Genomic DNA, 23782 nt, shown 5'->3' on the forward strand with positions numbered 1-23782 from the left:
TAAAGATTTTTAAATCACCCATACAGTAGGGTTCATTTGTTTTCATGTATAAATGCTGTTCACTAATTCTTACAAACATTATACTTGAGACCCTCTAAGCTGGACTAAAGAAAAGAAAAAAAGGAAAACTGTGCATGTATGTCTAGTCATCTAAACCATTCAATAGATGTAAAAGAAAGGGTGGAAAATTAGGAAGTGCTCATAGTTGCTCACAAGGGTTATTTCTGTCTATTTTAATATAGTCTCTATAAGTTTTTAAGTTGATTTGTTGTTTTGATTATTAAACCAAAATATAAGTTTTTAAGTTGATTTTTTGTTTTGATTATTAAACCAAAAATATATATATAACACCATCTAGCATAGAACCATTATAGCTATTCATAGTGGATGCTCAATAAACATTTGTTGAATTAGAATCTAAATCTTAATCATATCCACAAGTATTCTATTTTTTGAAAAATTGTAGAAATGAATGGTTACCTGTCATCCCAATTTGGCATTTTGTGTTGCAGTTCTGTTGAATAACTGTCACTCTTATGCCCCAGGCATTGGTCTAACAGAGTGGGCCCTTACAAAGATGTCAAGTTCTACAGTCATCCATAAATTAAATGATGCAATTATAGTGTACTTATTGTAGCAGAAAAAAACTTAAATGCAATAAAACTTGTTTAAAATTTAGGAACAATATTTCTTAAACTTAACACATTTATTTCCTAAAACTTACTTAAACCTTATTTAAAACAATTATGAAAACTGAAGATTTTGGTGTCATTTTTGTATTTTTAAAATGTGTGTTTCTATTTTAGATTCCTTGCTATAAAATGACGATGGGATTATGCTCTTATAATTCCTCCTAATTTCTCTTCTCATCATTTTATTTTTGTTATGTGCATATGTGTGCATGGAGGCACACATTCTCACAGTCAGAATTACATACATATTCTATTCTGTGGTCAGAATTTCCACTGTTTCTTGGTTCCATTTCTCTATGAATTTAATGTTCACCAACAGTCTTTTTTCTTCATCTTCTGCATTTCCAAGTTCATTTTAAAAAACCTCTTAGCTGTTGGGAACTCACAAAGTACTTTTATTCCATAAAGCGTTTGTGAGTATGGTATGGCTATAGTTCTTGCACCTTTAATAATGAAAACTATTAGAAATAATCAACAACTACAGCAAAGTTACAGGGTACAAAATCAACTTACAAAAATGCATTTCTATATGCTAATAATGAACTAACAGAAAGAGAACTCAAAAAGATAATCCCATTTACAATCACAACAAAAAGAATAAAATATCTAGCAATAAATTTAACCAAGAAGGTGAAAGACCTATACACTGAAAACTATAAGACATTATTGAAAGAAATTGATGAAGACATAAAGAAATGGAAACATATCCCATGCACATGGATTGGAAGAATAAACATAGTTAAAATATCCATATTATCTAAAGCAATCTACAGATTCAATGCAATCCCAATCAGAATCCCAATGACACTCTTCAAGGAAATAGAACAAAGAATACTAAAATTCATATGTGGCAACAAAAGACCCCAAATTGCTAAAGCAATCCTGAGAAAAAAGAACAAAGCTGGAGGCATCACAACCCCTGACTTCAAGATATACTACAAAGTGATAGTAATTAAAACAGCATGGTACTGGTACAAGAACAGACACACGGATTAAAGGAATAGAATTGAAAGCCCAGAAATAAAACCACACATCTATGGACAGCTAATCTTCGACAAAGAAGCTAAGAACATACAATGGAGAAATGAAAGTCTCTTCAACAAATGGTGCTGGGAAAACTGGACAGCCACATGCAAAAGAATGAAAGTGGACCATCGTCTTTCACCATACACAAAAATTAACTCAAAATGGATCAAAGACCTGAAAGTGAGACCTGAAACTGTAAAACTCCTGGAAGAAAATACAGTCAGTACACTATTTGACATCGGTCATAAAGGGATCTTTTCCAATTCCATGTCTACTTGGACAAAGGAAACAAAAGAAAAAACAAACAAGTGGGACTTCATCAGATTAAAGAGCTTCTACAAGGCAAATGAAACCAGGATCAAAATGAATAGGGAACCCACCAGCTGGGAGAAAATGTTTGCAAATCATATATCTGACAATGGGTTAATTTGCATATTATATAAAGAACTCACACAACTGAACAGCAACAACAAAAAAACTTGATCAAAAAATGGGCAGAGGATATGAACAGATACTTTCCCAAGCAAGATATACAGATAGCCAATAGACATATGAAAAGATGTTCAACATCACTAATCATCAGGGAAATGCAAATCAAAACTACACTAAGATATCACCTTACACTCATTAGAATGGCTATAATCACCAAGACAAAAAACAACAAATGTTGGAGAGGATGTGGAGAAACAGGAACCCTCACTTACTGCTGGTGGGAATGCAAACTGGCACAGCCTCTATGGAAAACAGTATAGAGATTCCTCAAAAAATTAAAAATAGAAATACCTCATGATCCAGCTATCCCACTTCTGGGTATTTATCCAAAGAACTTGAAATCAACAATCCAAAGAGGCTTATGCATCCCTATGCTTCACTATAGCCAAAAAGTGCAAGCAATCCAAGAGTCCTTTGATGAGTGGATAAAGAAGATGTGACCTATATATACAATGGAATACTACTCAGCCATAAAAAAAGACAAAATTGTCCCATTTGCAACAACATGGATGGACCTGGAGGGTATTATGTTAAGTTAAATAAGCCAGAGAGAGAAAGACAAACACTGCATGATTTCACTCATATGTGGAATATAAACCCACAAACAGACAGAGAGAATTGTTTGGTGGTTACCAGGGGCAAGGAGGTTGGGGTGAGGTACAAGGGGTGACCAGAGGCATTTATATGGTGATGGACAAATAATAATGTACAACTAAAATTTCACAATGTTATAAACTATTAAGACATCAATTAAAAAAAGAATGTATATGGACTTTATTCTATAAAGATGACTTGATTGGGCATAGTATTTATGGATCACATTTTTTTTCTCTAGGAATTGTATAGACTTGCTCCTGTATTCTAGCTTCGAATGTTGATGTGGAAAAGTTTAATGCCAGACTAATATCTCCCACTTTTGCTGTGTGAATGCCTAAAGAATGTCTTTTTTTTCAGTAAATTTTAAAAGCTTAGCCAGGTTTGTCCAAGTGTCAATCACTGTAAATTTATTTTTTCTTCTAAAACAAATTGGGTTTTTTTCAACGTGCAGATCAAGTTCTCCTCACTTTTCCAGGCATTTCTTTGAACGCCTTTCTGTTTCGTTTATCTTCCTTACCTTATCAGGAACATTCAGGTGTAGCAATTTTCCTTATGTTGAATCAGTTTCTCCATCTTCCACAATATTTTTTTCTAGAATTGGTTTAATCATTCTGTCATTTTCCTTAGTGATTATCTCAAGACTTTCCTTTAGTCAGTAATTCTATTGTCAATCACGTTTAGTGTGTTTTCTGTTATGTTCAATTATTTATTGTGTCCATAATGGAATCATTTTTCTTCTCAATTTATTGCCTCAATTCTACAATCTCCATTTTTGTTTCATTCCATTGTTTTGTCATCTAGGTCTTTGCTGAATTCATGTTCTTATTATTCTAAATCATAAAATGTTCATGGAAAATTACTTCTGTTTTATAGATTTTTTTTTTCTTCAAAAATGGTTTCTTCATCCATTTATTCCTTTTTTTTTTCTGTTTTTTCTTCCTTTCTTCTACTTTTCTGCTAAGTACTTATATAGTTGCTACAAGGCTATTTTTCCTGCTGCTCCTGTTTAATGCAGGCTCTACTCTCCAGTGGTTTTATTTGTTTTTATACAGTGTGCTTGGATTTTCTTAGACTTCCTTTACTCTCACCTTATCCAAGACATATTTGTCTTCCCCTCTAATCTACAGTTTAAGGGTTGGGTTTTAGGTTTGATTCATTTTTAAGATTCTGAAGAAATGGGGGTAATAAGGTAAGATCAACTGGAACTAGTCTCCTTTAATAAACAGTTATCAATTTTCTACCTAGTAGTAGTGTGGTGGAAGTATAAGTTCTATTTCCATAGTTGATAGTTATCTTAAGATTCAGATTATTCTACCAATTGAGCATGGAATCCTAGAGTCTGTACTCATGTCAGAGTCCGCTGTGGTTACTTATTTTTTTAAAATTTTATTTCATTTTTATCTAGTAGACATTGCCACTTCTGTCATTTCTCATATCATAATACAGAAAATATATGGATATTGCCTCATATCCTTTTCATTTCCAATTTTTAGGCATTAGTGATACTTTTAAGGTTTGCCTGGCTTACTAGTACTCTTTCAAGTGGAGGTGAGGAATGATGCTGAATCATTTCAGAATCTTCTCTTTCTTTCTTTGTCAAAACTTTTTGATATTTTTAATATCGGTCTGTGACCATGGTTGAATTTTTGCTTTTCTCTTAAAAATTTACTTTTGTCTTTATTCATTTCAGTAGATAATTTTGGGTGGGGGAGTCTCTTATCTGACCTCAGTAGGCCATAATTACCTAGAAGCCCTCATCAATTAGGTTTTAATTCCTCAAGAGCTGCTGAGTGAAAGCTTTGTGATCTTCCTCACACTTCCAGAGGTACTGGGTTTCAACAACTATTCATGAAACACTTAAAAAAAACCCTATCCATCTATGGCTGCAGGTGAAAACTAACTATAAAAACAATTACTTGTTGATATTTATTATTATAACACCTAACACAGGATGTTGGGACTCCAAAATGATTCTATTTGTTGTTATAGCAACAACAATACTGGCAAATTAAGTGTAAGAGTCTTGAGAGTCTCCAGAGGCACTGTCAGTGGGCATTGCCATTCTCTGCAAATGGGAAAGCAGATGCATAATCGCAATATCTTGCTCAAAGTCAAACAGCTACAGAGGCAGCATCTGAGCTCCTGTGAGCACTAGCACTGTGTCTTCTAAATGTTCTAAATGTTCCTTAGGCAAGAAATATTAAACAACAATCACTACACTTACCCCCTGACTGTGCAGAACCTGCAGCGGGGAACCATGCGGTGAGGCACTGCAGAGGTCCACCACTGACCCAGGCTGTGAATTTCCAGCATCGAGTAATCAGTCTCCCATGGACCATCAAACACTAGTGTGCACAGAGGTATGGGCATTTTTTCCCACTTTTCTTGGTTAATACATTACCTTCTTTCACTGTGGAATTATACTGGCTTAGAAACTGCCAAGTTTGTGTCTCTTAAAAAATTCAGCACATACTTTCAGTCATAAAAGCAGAAACCCAACTGATTCCTGCCCTAGCGAATTTTAAGGGCTGATTGAAAATATCCAAAGAAACAGCTCTAAATGTTCATCTTTATTGAATGGGGACAGAGAAAGTCAAGGGGGATGTCAGGGGCCCACCAAGGTGGAAGAAAGACAAAGAAGTCTCTTTCTCGTTCATTCGGAGCTAGGAAAGTCCAGCAAAACAGAACTAATGCCTCTAGACATCACCCTTCCACTTTACCCTTCCTCAAAGTCATGACCCCAAACCAACTGCTTATAGGAATACTACATTCTTCGACTATCACAATACATTTCTTTAATCACATGGATTGTATTACTAATGAGAATTTAGATACTCTTCACCAGTATCCCTTTGCTGGCATAAGTAGACGAGGCACTTAAAAAAATGAGTATGGTAGACAGAATAAAGTCCTCCCGCCCCCCCCCGCCAAAGATGTTCATATCCTAATCCTCAGAACCTGTGAATATTTTACCTATACAGCAAAAGGGATTTTGCAGATGTTATTAAACTACAGATCTTGAGATGAGGAGATTATCCTGAGTTATCCAGGTGGGCCCAATGTAATGAGAAGAGTCCTTATAAGGGAAAGAGGGAAGCAGGAAGGTCAGTGGCAGAGAAGGAGACGCGACGACAGAAGCAGAGTTGAGAGACAGAGAGATTTTAAGATATGCTACACTGCTGGCTTTGAAAATAGAGGAAGGTGCCATGATCCAAGGAATACAGGCAGCCTCTAGAAGCTGGCAACAACAAGGAAATGGATCCTCCTCTAGATGCGCCAGAAAGAATGCAGCCCTGCTGACATATTTCAGAATTCTGACCTCCTAAACTATAAGATAATAAATGGGTGTTGTTTTAAGTAATTACTTTACTAATTTGTTACAACAGCAATAGAAAACTAACGCAAATGTATAAATTCATGATTAAGTTATTGACATGCTGATTTTAGAGTAATAAAGCATGGCTACTGCAGGAACTCTGAGGCAAATAGTAAATCTGGTGCCATACTGTAAAATCCACGATCCCTGAGAAGTTATAGGAAGGAGACCTTCAGCTATCATTAATTATGAAAGAAACATTTCTGAAGGGATAAGGACTTCTTCAGATGCCTACATTATTTTTCAGGAGCTGGTAGAAAACAATTTGAAGGGACACAAGCATTATTAATAACCATTTCCTGCTGGGCTGTATTGAATGGACATGTTTCATCTTAAACCACCACTGCCTCCATTTCTGCATGAGCAAGTGCCCAGTGAGCTTTTAAGGCTTTTAACTGAAGCGTGACCCCAGCAGAATGCTTCTGTTTATGCCTGTGTTTTTCCCCACTCCAGGGGAAGAAGGTACTATCCATAAGATAGAAAAAACATGATTTTAACATGCTAGAGAGAAATAAAGGCCTTTGTTTCCTCAAAGACACCTTTAATGGCTTCTGGGAAGAAGCCTAGGGAATTCCTGTACATTTATCTTCCTTCTTCCTCAAAAAAGCAGCAAGATTAATAGCCACTGGTTGGGCACTGCTGATTCTGACACTAGCCTCTCCATCGTCTAGTTGTCCTCATGACTTGACCTTTCTAAGAGGTCCATAATACTGACCTCATTCTGTCACTTCCATCACTGGACACTTCCAGTGGCTCCTTCTTCCTCCTGCATCAAACTCCTCTGCCTGGCCTACAGGCTCCTTCATAAGCAGTCCCATTTGGGCAATCTAATAACTTCCTACAGAGAGTCCTTTATTTATGGAACTGTGGTTCAGCCAATAGGCAACTCAGATTGCATTTTCTCATAGAAACCAATATTTTACAAGGTGCTGAGATGCCAAAACCAGGCTGCAAGAAGCCAACTAACCTATAAGGTATTAACAGTACTCACACTATATCCACAACAGACTCCCCTCTCCCTCCCGCCCACAGCGAGTAAATGTCAGCAAGAGTTCTCACGTGGGTTGCTACGTGGATTTCTTACTCACTAGGATTACTTCTTGGGGGCTGGAGGTAAGATGAAAAGCAATGTTATGAATCAGAATCAATTCTAAATTTTCTAACTAAAAGGGAAATTGCAAAGAATACATCCGTTACTCCTCATCAACACCATCTAGGTGACCATAATCCTGGTAGCTGTGAGATTAAAAAGTGGATTTGACTTGAGCTTAGATGGGGTAAGGCAGAGGACTTTCCTAGGCAAGTGTAACTTAATATCACACCAAAATACACAAATAAGAACACTTTTCTGTAACTTTATGGCTGCAAAAAGGAAGGTGTCGTTTAAATCTAATATTTTGCTGTGAGACTAAGAAATAAAGAACTGTTGGTTTGAATCCCCTTGCCCCCGCCCCCCAGCCTCTGTCAAGGAGTATATGTAGTTGTTCTCATACAGAGGAATTTAGTAACTAGTAACAACTGGCACTTCTCTGTAGGAAATTTTTGATCCCCTCAAGGCTCTCTCCCAGGTTCTATCCTCCCTTTCCCTTGATTCTGATTTTTTATTCTTCTAAGTCACAGAACATGGGATTGTGTAGCTGCCAGATAGTCTCTTTTTGGTACATGTCCAAATTCTCCGCATCTTTAAAGCCTATCTCAGTCATCCCTGGGGCACTCCCTCTCTTCTCTAGCTGTGGTAGAAAATTCTATAAACCCACCACTCTTCTCTTTCTGTGGGAACAGCACTCTCCTCCTTTTGGCGGGCTCCTTGTTTTCCCACCTCCTGTCTCCCCCCACTCTATTATCAATGGGAACTTATGAGGTTCCATCTCCATGATCACAGTGAGTGACACTTGATTAAGCCGGAAGCATATAGAACTTCCACACACTCCTCATCACAATGATTAGCCTATGGGCCAATCTCTTCTCTAAGACTTGTGAACTGGAGCTGCTGTGATGAGCCTTTTCCGTCCTGGTCACAAGCTATGTGGAGGAGCCCCTTCTAGTTGCCGGAGACTAACTGGAGAAAGTCAATCTGAGTTTTAGAGAAAATCAACCTGCAGGAGAAGAGGATAGAACTGAGAAGCAGAGATAATAGATAAGCTAGGTAAGCCATAGAGTCATTCTTGAGGCCAACTTTACTCCCACCCTTCTAATAGTTTAACTAAAGAAACTCTTTTCCTTACACTAATGAAGGTTGAGTGTTTGTCACAAACAAGACTCCTGGCATCCACCAGCCCCTTTCCCCAGACCTCTTCAATTTTTATATGGCCTACATCATCAGTTAGCACTTATCTCTGCACTATCCCTTTGCAAAGTAATGGCTTCCTTTGCATAGGTTTTGTTCCCTAATTGGATTGTGTGACTTGAGAGTAACTTGAATTTAGCAAAAATGCTTATCATCATCCTGGAAGGAAGCTCAGGAAATGCTTGGTGGCTATTTATGGAAGAACTTCCTGAACAGATGTGTTACACGTTTATTGGACATTATCAAATATTCTTAGCTCAGTTGGGTACATGTAAAAAGAATACGAAAATCAGTAGATTCAAGTCTTCTCTCTTCCTTTTTGTGGCAGTTTAAATTACTTCACCTTTCTGACCTCCTGTTTCCTCTTTTTATTTTAGATAGGGATAATAACATGTTGGTCACGATACTTTGGGTTGCAAGGCACAGAAATCCAATTTAATTTGGGTTAAACAAAAAAGGACTTTTTATTCTCATCTAATTAAAAAGTAGCAAAGTAAGTAGACTTTCAGGTACAGCTGGATATAGGTAAACAAATCATATCAATCTCTCCATCTCTTGGCTCTAATTTTGCCCTGTGAGGCCTTATTCTTAGGTAGGGGTCCCCAATTAGCAAAAGCCACAGATGTCACTTACCATAAAATCTGTTCTTGCCCTCACACATGTGACTGCAAGGATCAGATATCTCTAAAAGTACTTTGTGTACAGAATTGACCATCTGAATATTAGTAATTAAAAATAAATTAGAATGCCCAATCAGAAATGACACTGGTTGCTATCTAAAGCATCTTTTAACACTGTAATCTGATTGGAATAGTGGAATCACACATATTGTAGCAAAAATTCCTTGGAACAGATTTACTGCATGCAGGATTTTAAACTCTCATTATAATCTGGATGCATAACTCTTAGAATTTAAAAATACTCCTTTCAGTCCTAGGAACTCAGTGCCCTCAGTAACAACACATCTGTAAGGGACTTGCCAATCCCAGTTTAGTAAGCGAAGGGCAGTGAGATGAAGCTAATTAGATAATGGCACACAGAGAAGCAGAGCCAAGGCAGGACAAAGATTGCGGGTTTTCTGCTCTCCAGACCACAGTATTGAAGGATCACACACTTTTCTCCATCTCAGGGCAGTGAGAAGGGCAATGTAGCAAAACCAAGTTGATACAGAGTAGAGAATCTCCTCCTCAGAGACAAGAGCATCAGGCCCGTGGAATTTCTTTCACCAATAGATAGACCATTCCTTGCATTTGATACAAAATTGTGACCCTGCAATTTCTGGAGGAGAAGCTTGAACTCAATACAACTTTGGTCTCCATCCTTTCATGCCGTTAAATCTTTGGTAACCACCTAATAATAATTAAAGTAATACTATTTACAATAATTGCAGTAATTTTTAGAATCCTCACTTCAAGAATTGTCTTCTCTTAACTTCCCTAATCTTCCCCACTGAAGCACACACGTAAATACTAATTTGCTCTTGGCAGGGATGATGGTGGTGTGTGAGTCATGTTTTGCCTTTAAGGAAGTCTGGAAAATGGTGAGGTGTTTCTGCTTGCTTCATTGTCACACAAACTTCTGTTTCTTTGAGGAATTTATGAAGTTAGAGCTTTTCTAAAGAAATTTATCTAGTGTTGGCTTTACTGTGCAGGGACCGATGCAGTGAGAGGATGGGAAGGCTATTGAGGAAAATATGGAATTACCTACTTAGAACAGGCTTATCCCCTTGGACTTCAGACAGCCTAAACACAAATATGAAACTATTTATTATTCTCAAGAAAGTCTTTGCTCCTTTCTTCCACTGAAATGCTACTGTTCCTGCCACTGTGATCCGTTTACCCCCAAAACCTTTGTTAAACATTCCACTTATCAACCAAAAGATTTCTGAAATTCTAAATGTCAAAAATTTCCCCTTATTAGTGGCCTCTGGGGACCAGAATCCAGCTAGTTTTTAGAGATTTCCACACGGTTGGAGAACTGGCATATGTTAGCTTATATCATGGTGAAAATCATGTTCTTTTGTTGATTTGCACTTGAAAAATTCTTACAAGTATCTATGTAAAATACAAATGAAATACTTGTTTTGAAAGTTTAAATGCTGGGAAAGCTATGAGGCTTCCACTTCTTATCAAATCCATCTTAGTCTTCTCACTTGATTATAATGGGCATACAAATGCACAGTGTTATTAATAGCACCATTGAAAGTAACCTCTGTTGCTAAGCACACATCATTTCTGCCTTTTTAACTTGGACCATAACAATAGATATCAATGTCACTGTCGGTAGTAGCATCTTCTCCCACAAAAAAACAACCATCACAAGTATTTATCTTTGTCATTTATCTCTCAGGCATTTCAATTCCTCCATTAGTTCTTTTTGTCAGATTAATTATAAAGATCTCTTTCCATTTTTGCCCCAGAGCTAGGATTGATCTCTGAAGCCACAGATAATTCTGCCTTTCTAATTGTACCCTTCCCTGTTGGGGACCTTGACCAGATGACTCCTAAGAGTTGCCAAGAGTGACTATTGCTGGAGTGAAAAGACTGGACAGAAAAGACTCTGTCGAAGCTTTCTCTTGCTCAGTGCTTATGCCCACACGCCTAGGTGGGCTCAGAGTGAGATGTTCTCTTGTTTCTAACACAGTGTTTCTTATCCCTGGTGGAATCACCTTGGAAGCTAAAAACAAGTCAAGAAACAACCATAACAAAAGAACAATAAAACCTTGCCTAGGTGACATCCCAGATAGTTAAGTCAGAATCTTGGGGACTGAGCCCACGACTTCTGAAAACCACTGTTCTATGGTTATAAACAGTCACAGTGCACAGGACTTACTGCCTTTTCCAATACTGGGTTATTTAGTGAGATGAATAAGCAGAACAAATCTTCAGAATCCCAGCATGACATACTAAAGCATTTCCACCAGGGATGCTTTTGCTACAGACATTTGGCAATGTCTGAAAACGTGTTTAATTATCCCAAAAGGGGAAGGGGATGCTACTGGCATCTAGTGGGTAGAGGGCAGAGATGCTACGTGGCCTACAAGGCCCAGGACAGCCTCTCACGACAAAGAATTATCTAGCCCAAATTGCCAATTGAGGTTGAGAAAACTTGCCCTAAAAGAAGGTGACTTATTCCTTTTGCCAGGACCCTGTCTATAAGATCTACTGAACTGAAATTCAGAGCTCCCAAAAGGGCAAAGGAGGCTTAGCATCTTTCTCTTCAGAGTGATTAGCAAGGGATGCTGCTGATTTTTTTGAATTATCTTCATATTCTCCTTCACTCTCAAAGAAGGTGTGTTTAGTGAAGGTGGGGTGATCCAGATTTCTTTAAATCTATTCTTCAGTTGGCTAACAGGAAATTGGTTTCTCCTCCAAACACCAGTGCAAAGACATTGCAATACCATTAGAGGGTTTTCAGACTTGCAGTGGATTGCAGATTTTAAAATTTACATCTCCTAGTAGTTTTGACATCCTTCTTGACAACCTTCCCCTAAATAAATATTTTCTTAAAAGAAAGTAGAAAGGAAAATACATTAAATGTACAAGATACTCAGTCATCAATATGTATGTATAAGTCACACGATTTTAGAGTAAAAGAAAGCTCATTGTCAAACTGCAGTTCAGAGAGATTGATATTGTCCAAAGTCTCACAAATAATGGCAGAGTTGGGACTGATACATCTCTTGACTATTTACCCACTGCCCTTTCCACTAGTCTATATATTTTTTCAAATGTGAATCATAGCCAAAGATCCAATTCAGTAATGTCAAGTTTAACCATTTAAAAATTAATGACTCTTTTGGGTTATTCCCCAAATAGGTCTAAGGATGTCATCTGTTTACCCAATGAGCAGTTATATCTCAATGTGGAGAGATGGAGGCATTAGATTCTGACAGCCTGATGTAGCAGATTGTATTTTCCAAAAATGATTGCCATCGATATCCCATCCTACATGTTCTTTTTACAATGTGACTGTAACACTGCTCCCAAGGAGTGATTAGATCTACATCCCTTCCCCTTCAACCTGAGAAGAACTTCTTAAGTGCCTCATCCAACAGAGCACAGTGTAAGTGATGTGTGTGACTTCCAAGCTTACTTCATAAAAATGCCATGCATTTCTGCCTTTTTACTCTTGGATGTTCTCTCTTGGAACAGAACAATCATACTATAGGAAAGCCAAACAGCCACGGGAAGGGACCACGTACCAGGGGCCCAGCCAAAAGCCCCAGCTGCCGTCGTGATAGACAGCCAGCATCAGCTGTCAGACATGTGAATGAGTGAACCTGCAGATGGTTGCAGCCCCCAGGCATAGAATCCCCTCCAGCATTCAGGCTGTTCCAGCTGATACTGTGTTAGAACACAGACACGCAATCCCTGCTGAATCCTTCCCAAATTACAGATTTGTGGGCAAATAAATGATCATTGATGTTTTACACCATCAATGTGATTTCAAACCCCATTTAAGTTTGGGGTGCTTTGTTACTTAGTAGTAGATGACTGATACACCTGGCATCATTAAGCTTTTGAATTATACAACTTCAACTTCTCATGATCATATTTGGTTCACATAAATTTTCAATAATTACTTATTTAATAATTGATTGAATTAATTGAATATAATTGCATTAATAGAATAAAATTGAATTGATTGAATAGATTGACTAGAATAATCTACTCTATGCTCACAAAGAAGTTCCACATCTGGCTTGGCAAATATTGAAAACCCTGTAAAAATTATCAGTTAATAAATTGACGTTCTGTATTATACATCAGTCTTGGTGGACAAGTTAAACGTGAATCAGTTCCTCAAAGATAAATCTACTGTTTATTGCTGAACATACTGGACTTCTAAGTCTAAAAGGGCCAGAAATTAAAGCATGGTAAATTCATCACTGTAAAGAATCCTACCCTTTCAGTACTTGGTAGTGAAATAGTCTCTCTCTGACACATGAACTTCACTGAACTACTTAAATCCCAACTTCAATTATCTCCTTTCCTTCACATAATTTCATGTCTAATGAATCATTATGTATGGACGAACAAGTGAAAAACTAAGTAACTTTCACATGTCCTTAAAGACCATCCTGGGATGCAGAGCTACAAACACTATTTTCCAGACCCTAGTTCTGTTTGCGAACCAGCCAAATCTCTTCATAATCAGGCATATGTTTTTGTCAGAAAAAGCACCATTCTTTATGTTGGCTGTCCTCCATTAAAGCAGAATATGTGTCATATAATCTCATCAAGGAACTCCAGACCAAGTGTTTTCGATTTATGAAGTCTTAGATGTGGTCTACAATGAGTTAATTGCTCTTGGGAGCAAAATGTTATCTTATAGATGAAAGCAGTACTTAAAATTTATTGGTGCTAGTGAAATAACTCACAATAATGGGAGATAATTTCTTCTAAGGCTGTCATCTCAGAGTTGAGAAATAATCCCTTTTTTTGGGAAACATGGATATAAATTGGTGATAGCTTTCTCGAGAAATAAAATTTCTTAAAGCAAGAATTATTTTGAAGTATAGAAACAGGTTGAATGAAGAATAAAAAGGTAGGAGGAAAAAATGCGGGGATGCTAGTCCAACCAAAAATGAAAACTTAATATTAATCTAAGTTAACATGACTTGATATTGGTGCAAGGATGGACAAAATGACTAATGAAACAGAGAGCCCCCAAACAGACTAATACATATCAGTAAACTGAATATATGACAGAACTGACACTGTGGATCATTGAGCAAATGACAAAATGTTAATTATGTTGAGACAATGGGTTACCCAAAATAAACAAACAAAAAGGAAATTGGGTTCATATCTCACACAATTAATACTCAAAAATTAATTATGAATGGGTTAACTACTTAAAAGTGAAAGGCAAACTTTAAACTTATAGCAAAATATAGATGAAAAAGTTTATGACCTCAGGATAGAGAAGGACTTCACAAAAGGATATAAAAAACACAAAATTTAAGGGAAAAGATTGATAAATTCAATTACATTTAAAATTGACACCTTAAAAAAATAAAAAACAGAAGTCACAAGACAGAAGAAGATATTTGCAACAAATATAATTAACAAAGCTTAATAATTAAAAATATATTTAGAACCCCTAAAATCAATAAGAAAAAGACAAACATCTTACTATAAAATGGGCAAAAGATAGGAACAAACATTTCAAAGGAAAGCTAACACAAATGACCAGTGAAAATAAGGTGCTAAATTTTATTAGTAATCAGAAAATGCAAAATTATAATCAAAACAATCCACCAAATTAAACCACTAGATTGACAAAGAGTAAAGTCTGATTATACCAAGTGTTGACAAGGCAATGAGTCGATGGGAAATATTGTAAATTGATGGTGGGAATGTAAATGTGTAAATCACTTTGGAAAACAATTTAAACTAATTTAGTAAATTAGAACATATTCAGATCCTATAACCCCAGCAATTCTCCCTCTAGAGATAACCTTATCGCACTTTACCAAGAGACATGTAAAACTATGCATAATAGCATTACTTATGACAAAAAAAAAAAAAAAGAAACCAACCTAAATCTCTATAGACTTTAGTATGAATAAATACATTGTTGTTTACGGATCATTATAGAGCAGTGGAAATAAGGAAGCTATAGCTGTACATATCAATACAAATGAATCTCAAATACTTAGTACTGTATTAAACAAGACAAGGAAGAATACAGTCACTATGATTTAATACTTTTTAAAATGTTAAAAACATGTCAAACGAAATGATATATTGTTTACAGGTACCTACATCAATAGAAAACTATGAAGAAAAACAGGAGAATGATTAATGACATTCAGGGTATTAATTATCTCTAGAAGGAGAGAGTAGGAGGAACCCATCAAGTACAGATACCCAGGGAGCTTTAAGGCTATGTTCTAAGTGGGTGATTTGTTCACCGTGTTCATTTTATCATTATTCTGTAAATTATATATATATGGTACATGTACTCTTATCTAAATGATATATTTAAAAATACAAAAAACAAAGAAAGTAGATATCATGCTATCTGATGGCAAGTTTCGCATCCAAACTTTCTGATATCTTTGTAAACTAGGAAGCTGGACTGGATTGATTAAATTTCTTTTCCAAGTGACATTCAGAATTAACTGCCCTGTGTTAACACAAGAGGAGCTTGGTTCCTGTTACCCAAGCTATAAATAGATAAGTAGAGGTTATTTTGAGAGAACAACAATACCCAAGATTTGGAAGATTTATTTTAAAAGGTGTTCCCTTGGCGTTTGCCCTTTCAGCATAACTTTGTTCTAAAAATTCCCGAGAGGATAAGGGCCCCCTCAAAGCTTTTCCAACATTCTATGCGCTTGGCTGTCTCACCTTTTCACCTCGCGGGGCATCACGTCCCTCCTGGTTTCTCATGGCCAGTCTTCAACATATTGTTTAGTTGTTAAAATTACTGTCCTTAATTTCTTTTTCTTCATTAGACAGAATCAAAATTAAAAGACAGTCTCAATTTTTTATTGAATCAATAGACAAATCTTCTAAAGCAACATCCATAAATCTGTTTTAAACACATTAAGGGATCAAGTATTACACCAATCTTTGTCTCAGGGACCGCATTTGATGGGACTATATAAAAGAATAAAAAATGGCAAGAAGATACTGAACTGTGGGGACAATTCAAGTGCAAAAAAGTGATAATTTTTAAACAACTCTATTGGTGGTAATTGACATACAATAAATTACACATGTTTAATGTGTAAAATTTGATGTATTTTGACATATGTATACATCTGTGGAACAAATACCACATTCAGGGTAAGCGTTTTCCTCACTCATAAATGTTTCCTCGTGACTCTTCCCTCCATTCTTCCCTTCACCCCTCCCCAGGCAGTCAGGAATCTGCTTAATTTGCATTTTCTGGAATTTATATAGATTAGTTTGCATTTTTAAGGATTTTATACAGACAGAATCATACAGTATCTATTTTTTTTTTCTTGGCAAGGAGTGAGTTGGACTTCTTTCCCTCAGCGTAATGACTTTGAAATCCAGCTGTATTGTTTTGTGTATCAATAGCTTCTTCCTTCTCTAGGCCTGAGTAGTAGCCCACTGTATGGATATATCACAATTTGCTTATCTTTTCAGAAAAGATATAATATTAATCTAGATTTCCCAGGTCTCAAATTTTTAGGATGGAGGAGGGTCACTTGAACATGAATTACACAGATGAATCTGGCTTTTGTCTTTACTGACTCATAAAGTGATTCCAAACTCTTTACCTCTCTCTTTATCCTTTTCCAGGCGTCTTCAGAGGGTGCCTTCCACGAGCTCGTGAACGTTTCCATTTCTGTTAAACATCTTCCACAATTCTATCAGACATGTCTAGTGTTCCACAGGGCAGTTGCCCAGCACAGTTGAAGCACTGGAGAGCTCAAGACGTCCAAGCTGGATGAAATTCCACTGTAAATGTGAACATATCATAGTCTGCTTGAGAAAGTCTAAAACTAAGCTGCCTACAGAACTTTAATAAATAGCTCTCCCCCCTACTTAGACTGTAGGTATTAAATTTGAGGCTATACATTTAAGTTTACAAGAAATATAAAGTTATTTTTCTGTAGCTTTAAGATTCTACAGCTGAAATCAGTGTCTAATTGAGCTCACATTTCACCTAGTGGAAGAAATTTAAATTCCGTGCATCAATTCAGTGCACTCACAGTTAAAGGTTCTGTTCCATCACCCATCACCTCCCCACCTCCTTTTTTTTTTTTTACTTAGGTTAGCATCTAATTTCCATAGGGTATATGCATGCACAGCAGTAACAGCTTTGAGAAGGAGGAGTCTGGTCTTTGGTTGCTGACACCTACTGAGATTGTGCTTTCCCATCCGGTCTCCAGCTGTTAGCCCACACAGCTCACTCTGCATCCTCTTCGCACCATCCCCTAGACCTCTTCAGGTCTGCCACTATCAGTGACATGTGTCATGAAAAACGTTATTTTTCTCTCTTTTCTCTTCTGAGGCTGGCTGTCTCAGTAGGTCTGTCTCAGATCCATCTGAGATGAGTCAAGAAAATATTTTTCATTTCTCATTTCCAAACTATGTGAGGACATGTACAGATCTCTGGAATAGTGCTGTTCTCCAGTTTCTCCTCTGCTCTCAAATCTCTATATTATCTGGTAATATTCTTCTTTCCTGGGACAAAGTCTGAGGAGTGGGTTGTCAGAGGCTCAAGGATTATTCTCAGAGGCTTGGAATTATTATTCTTCTCTGCTGATGAGGCTTCATTACTGGGTTACACTTGTCATGCAAAGCTCCTTCTTCCTTTACTACAAATTCTAAGAAATCTCCTTTGTTCTTATTCACATGGGCTTCTGGTATACAACCCTTTCCAGTTTGTCATGTGTACTCAGATACATGTACAATTCCAGTGTTGAGCTCTTCAACATATCATCAGACACCTGTTAATAAAGTAAAACTAAGCTTATTTGAACTTACTGCATTTGGAGAGAACACCACCTTCATAGGATTTCACAAGCAACTCAGAGGGGATGTCAGAAGTGGGATAGTCATAGCACTTTGAGGTCTGGGCATAAGCAGTCTGACATGGGTCTTTCAAGGTGGGTAGCTGACTAGAACTGGGCAAAATTCGTGCTATAATAGTTTAGAATTGGTTGTCAGTCAGGCAGGACTCTTGAAGTATGTGTTAGTGGACACATTTTTGTTTGTTAAGCAAGCTGTTTGCTGAGGTGAGAAGACTGTTGTCTCTGATAAATTGATCTGCAGGAATTTCCTCAAGCAAATAGTGAAGTTATTTATTAGTTTACAGTTTTAGCTTCCTGAGCAAAGTTTTCCTGGAAAAAACCACTAAGTCATGTTGACACAGGTGATCAAAAGTCTTATGCAAGTCATATTGACATAGAAGTTCTCAGACCTTACCTACTTAGACCCAAACTTCCACTCATACTAAATAAAAAATTATTCTTTGCAGTTTATACCCCCTAAACACTTCAGAAATTCTAGGAAATATCTTTTGTAATGAAGTATCAGAAAATGATTTTCAGAGATGATATCTCAAAGTGAGCCTTGAAAAGTGAATAGGATATAGAAAAATGGAAAAATGCAGGAAGGCAATTAGGAAGAAAAGACAGTATGAGCAGAGGCATGAATGGTGACACTGGTAAAGAAAAATGAGAAGGTCTGTATTTGAGAGTGTAAGTTTTTTAGTTTGGGTGAGTAGATTAAAGCCAGATTATGATTGGCCTTGCATGCTTAATTAAGGAGTCACCATATCTCTATTTACATATTTATCATTAGGACTTCCCAAGAATCCCTAAGTTCATTGAATCCTATTACTTGTATGTTATCAAATACACCTCAGATCACAGTGAGAGAGTGCCATGTTGCAGGGTTGGGGGTGGGGATAACTCTAGTGCTCCAATTAAGAAAAGCAGTGAATAAATCATTTAATACAGTATCTTGCACATAGCAAGCATTCAATAGATAGTAGTTGATAATATTACTAAATTGTGTTAGGGGTTAAAGAGATTTTGATGGTATTATAATCAGTCATGCAGGGATGGTTGAATCCTGTGGACACAAAGAAGAATAGTGAAGAGAATTACAATTTTATTAATAGCTGATTGTGCACTTGATGGACCAATACAGGTCTCTATGTTTAAAGGTAAATTTGCAGCATGAAGCCTAGGCCACTCTGTGAAAAGAAAACAATGGGAAAACAGTGAGAAGAATTAAGTTTATTTATCCACTTGGGTACATAGTATCAGAGGAGAGAATTAGAGTTCGTAAAACCCTTAAGGGCAAACCCTCACTGATATTTTTATCTTTCTACCTGAAGAGGAAATTAGGCAAAAGCAGTAGCATGGAACCTGAGTTCCTGGTTTTGTTTTGTTTTGCTTTGTTTTTTTTTAAGAGCACAGTGACTGCCCACTGGCAATGGTGATCTAATTAATGTCTTGAAACTCTGACCAGCCAGATTAACTACTCCCATGCCTGGGAAGAGCTAAGAAAATGGTAGGCAGAGGCATGAAAAGGGGACAGGGTACTGCTAAGTTTCTTACCCTTACATTCTCTTATTTTGTTCTCTGTACAAATTTACTTGGGGTGAGGATGCGGGTTTGGGGCTTTCTAATGATATTTTCCAAGAGACCTAGGAATCCCTAATCCTGCTCTGTGTATCAACTCCTTTCCATGGGATTCCCGAAGGAGCTATATCTGTAATGAATAATACAGGAAAGGGAGCCAAGCTTACTTTATTAATAGCTGTGTAGGAATCAAATACCTATAGTGGAAAATTCTACATTAAAAGCTGGATTGGCATACACAATATAGGTTGAAGGTCTTCTATCTCTTTCTAAATCTACATCCTAGTATTGTGTACTATTTGGATGGTCATACTGAGGAAGGAAATTAAATATATGGAGAAAACAATATGGCCATATCTAAATATCTGGCTGAAAATTACCCACATAGCCAAATGCACCAGGTGGACAGAAAAGAGAAACCTGAGTTTCACTCGCAGAACCTATTAAGATATATTTTCTTTTCCCACTAGAGCCCGTGATCTCTTACATTCTAAGCTCTGAACAACTATACTAGTAATTCTTCTCCCATTGCAAGGAACTAGGAAAGAAGTGAGCAGTGAGACCCTAGAGAAGGGGTTGAAATTTCTTTTCTCCCTACCAGAGTTGCAAGTATTTGCTTAGACAGACAGAAGAAGAGCTATGAGAGAGAAGGGTATTGAGCATGCTGCTGGCATCAAGACACGTACACCATTCTTCCTTTTGCTCGCTGCCTGACCAGCCCTAGGCTACTGATGTCATTACACCAGCTGGCCAATAAATTAATGCCTGGGTGTAGGGACATCACTAGTGACAGCGTTTAACCTCTTTATCACCAAACTATACCTGTAGTTTTCAGTGCATACCATAGTGCTTGATAAGTATTTACTGAATTAAATGCATGAATGTTAACCTGCATGAATTGCTCATTCTTTAAGAACCACTGAATTGAGAATCACATGTACCTGCTCTTGTTTGCGGGCACATACCACCTGGGTCATCCCTCACTCTCAAGTGTGGCAGACTTTCTAACAATACCCTTTCTTCCCTGCCATCTTTTACTTAGGTGTCATGAAAGCTAAAACCTCACTTTCCCAGCCTACCTTGCCCTAGGGGTGGCCATGTGACTCAGTTACAGTCAATGAAAGGTAGGCAGAGTCTGCTTTCATATTTCTGAAAAGTTATTACTCTACTAATAAAAAGGACAGACTTAAGCCGTGCTAACCCTCCCTCTTCTTCCTGTCTTGAATGCAGACATTTGTCTAATACTTGGGCAGACATCTTATACCCAAATATGAAAGCAGGGCTGAGTCACAGCGGCACTCATACCTTCAATCCACCGAACCAATACCAGCAACAGCCTACATCTAACTTTATTGCCACGTGAGAAAAATAAGCCCTGGTAGCTTAAGCTAATAGGAGTTTTCAATTACATGAAACCATTAACATTCTTGACTGTTACGGAATTTATCTGATAAGGAAACAGAGAAGAATCTTGAAACTAAATCACCCAAATGGAAATTCACATCTGAGTGGAAAAATAATCACCATTTTTCTTTTTGCAATATAAACATTTACAATCTGCATCTGCGTGACACATTCTCCAGGTGCACAAGACAGGGAAGATGGAAAGTCAAGGTGCTCTGGTTTCTTACTTGTGAGTTTAGGGACAAATATTGGGAAAAATGACTCTCCATAGAGAAGAAAAAGCTGGGATTCAAATTTCAAGTGTCTGACTTTTCTCTCTGTCCAGTGCCCCAAGCCTTGAAGTTGGACTCCCCACTCAGGTTTTATAAGCCTAGATGTCTGATTTTGAAAAGCTGCTTTGTATTGCAACAATGGGGTTATGTACTGTGTTTATTTTATGTATTTAAATTGTTATATATGTCTTCATTAAGAATAGAACAGATTTACCAAAAAGAAATATGTATCTTAAGGAGTTACGGTTTAGCCTAAGACAGCTTGGCTTAGCATTAAGAAATTTCATATTCTTCTAGATCATAATGCTTCCAGACCATATATACATATATATGTACGTATGTATATTTATTTATGTATTTATATTGTTTATTATTATTTTTATATATTATATATATTTATATTTGAGTCAGCTCACAAGCAAGGAACACTAGCATTGGAGTCAGACTTGAATTGAATCCTAGTTCTACCATTTATAGTGGTATGAGGCACTTGCAGCTAGTGCACTGGTTACTTATGAAGATTATAACTTGGGGCAAGTAATTTAATCTATCTGAATTTAAGTGTTCTCAGCTGGAAAAGAAATTACTAATACCTGTCATCAAGGTTGTGTTAAGTAGAGAAGTATACCTGATACATAATATCAGTTATCATCATCATTAATTAGCACTTGCCAGATAAATACCCTCTCTTTCTGCATTACATTTTGCAGGAACTTCCCACAGAGACACTTTTTCTGTGATGACACAGGAGGAGGATAGTAAACCGAACCACCACTCCAGATCTTCAGTCTGTGCTCCTCAACATTCCTGGGCAGCTGCTTAAGCCATTTTGACCAAGAGCAATTTAGAAAACAGACAGATTCGTCCGAGTGAAGATGATCCTTGTTATCCTCTCTCCAGAGCCCAAGGAGTTGGCAAAGCTGCAAGTCAGAGGTGGAGGGGAGGTCAGAACAAGTCCCTTTTGGAAGCCGGGGCTACAGATCCGTCGGAGCAAGTAAGAGCCCGGGAGTTCCCTAAAAAGGCCCTATTCTTAATGACACAGAGAGGAAAAGCAGATGTTTACTCACCCTCCTCCTGCGCTGCTAGCTCCTCTGCTCCTCTGTAGATTAAAGGCTTAAACAGCTGCACTCTTTGTTAGTTTATTGATCTTGAATAAAGGAATTCTAGACAACATCTTCATTTGGTACAACTTGTCCAGGAGGTATAGAATATGTCATAAAAAGGTGTCTGCCAGATTGTTACACTGAATTATAAACCAAGCTGATTCTTACTGTGACAACCATAGAATAAGAATTTCCACCACTTGTAACCTATCCTAGTGAATAGGAAATGCAAGAGTCAAGTAAATTACAAAGATGGTAGATAGATAGATAGATAGATAGATAGATAGATAGATAGATAGACAGACAGACAGACAGAGAGACTGATTGGCTTCAACGAATGGGGAAATTGAGGCTTGGGGATTTGCCTGAGTCCAGAATTTACCCCGAATGAACTAATGTTCTCCAGAGATAGTGTGGACTTGGGCCAGACCTCAGCTATAATTTGGGATCTGTTATTAAATAGTCATGGTTTCCTGGAGGTCACACAGCATTTCTAGGTCTCTGCTACTCTATCTGTAATGTGAGTTCACTTGGATTCAGTTATTACCAAGGACATTGCCATATCCAAACACTATGATTCTTTGATTAAAAATGGCAGCTTTGCAAATTTGGTTATTTGTGGTGAGACCTAAATATCTGTAAGACCTTCCCTGGTCTCCATCATGACATGGATGGAATCATTCTGTATGTTCCTAGGCTGGAATACTGCGTTTTCATGGACACAGATTTCCCCTTTCAATATACACTAGCAACTTAAGAGTCAAACTTTTCTGGTAGCACATTCTTGTGGGAGTGGAGAGCGGGTAATCTTCTCTACCTCAACCAGATTCATTTACAAGTAGCTAACGCATAGTACTGATCCTTGGGGTCTATACTCATGGGAGACCTATTAGGCTATTGCACTGGACCCTCTGTATTTCAGTTGATAACATGCAGAGGTGCAGATGTTCTATTACCGTTAAAAAAAAAAAGCCGAAAAGTCGTTGACTGTAGAGTTAAGTTGCACAGAGCTACAGCGCCACCTGTTGGCTGCTGTGTTAATAATCACCACAGAGTCCTAAACTTGCAGAAGAGAAACAGAGCTAATCTCCCAACTCAAAAACAGGGGGGCAGAATATGTGAAGGTCAAATTTAACTTACACTCACTTATAGTTGAAAAGGAAAAGCGTGTTCCTAGAAAATGGGTGTTGCAACTTAATTCTGGATGGCTATGTGGTAACTGCTGATTTTCATTCACTTTTAGTGAAGCACTAGAGAAAAATGAAAGGATAGAGTGATAGGATTTCAGAACTGGATAAGTCTTTAAATAATAGCATAATCTCTTCACTGTAGAGACGAAAAAAAACCCCACAAGATGCTAGGACATTGTATATTCCATAGCTACAGAGCTCAGGAATGCGGGTGCCGTGACTGGAACTCACTTCTTCAGATGTTTATTCAAGGTTCTTTCCGG

Source organism: Diceros bicornis, chromosome 2 (genome assembly GCF_020826845.1).
Source record: "Diceros bicornis minor isolate mBicDic1 chromosome 2, mDicBic1.mat.cur, whole genome shotgun sequence".
Lineage (NCBI taxonomy): Eukaryota > Metazoa > Chordata > Mammalia > Perissodactyla > Rhinocerotidae > Diceros > Diceros bicornis.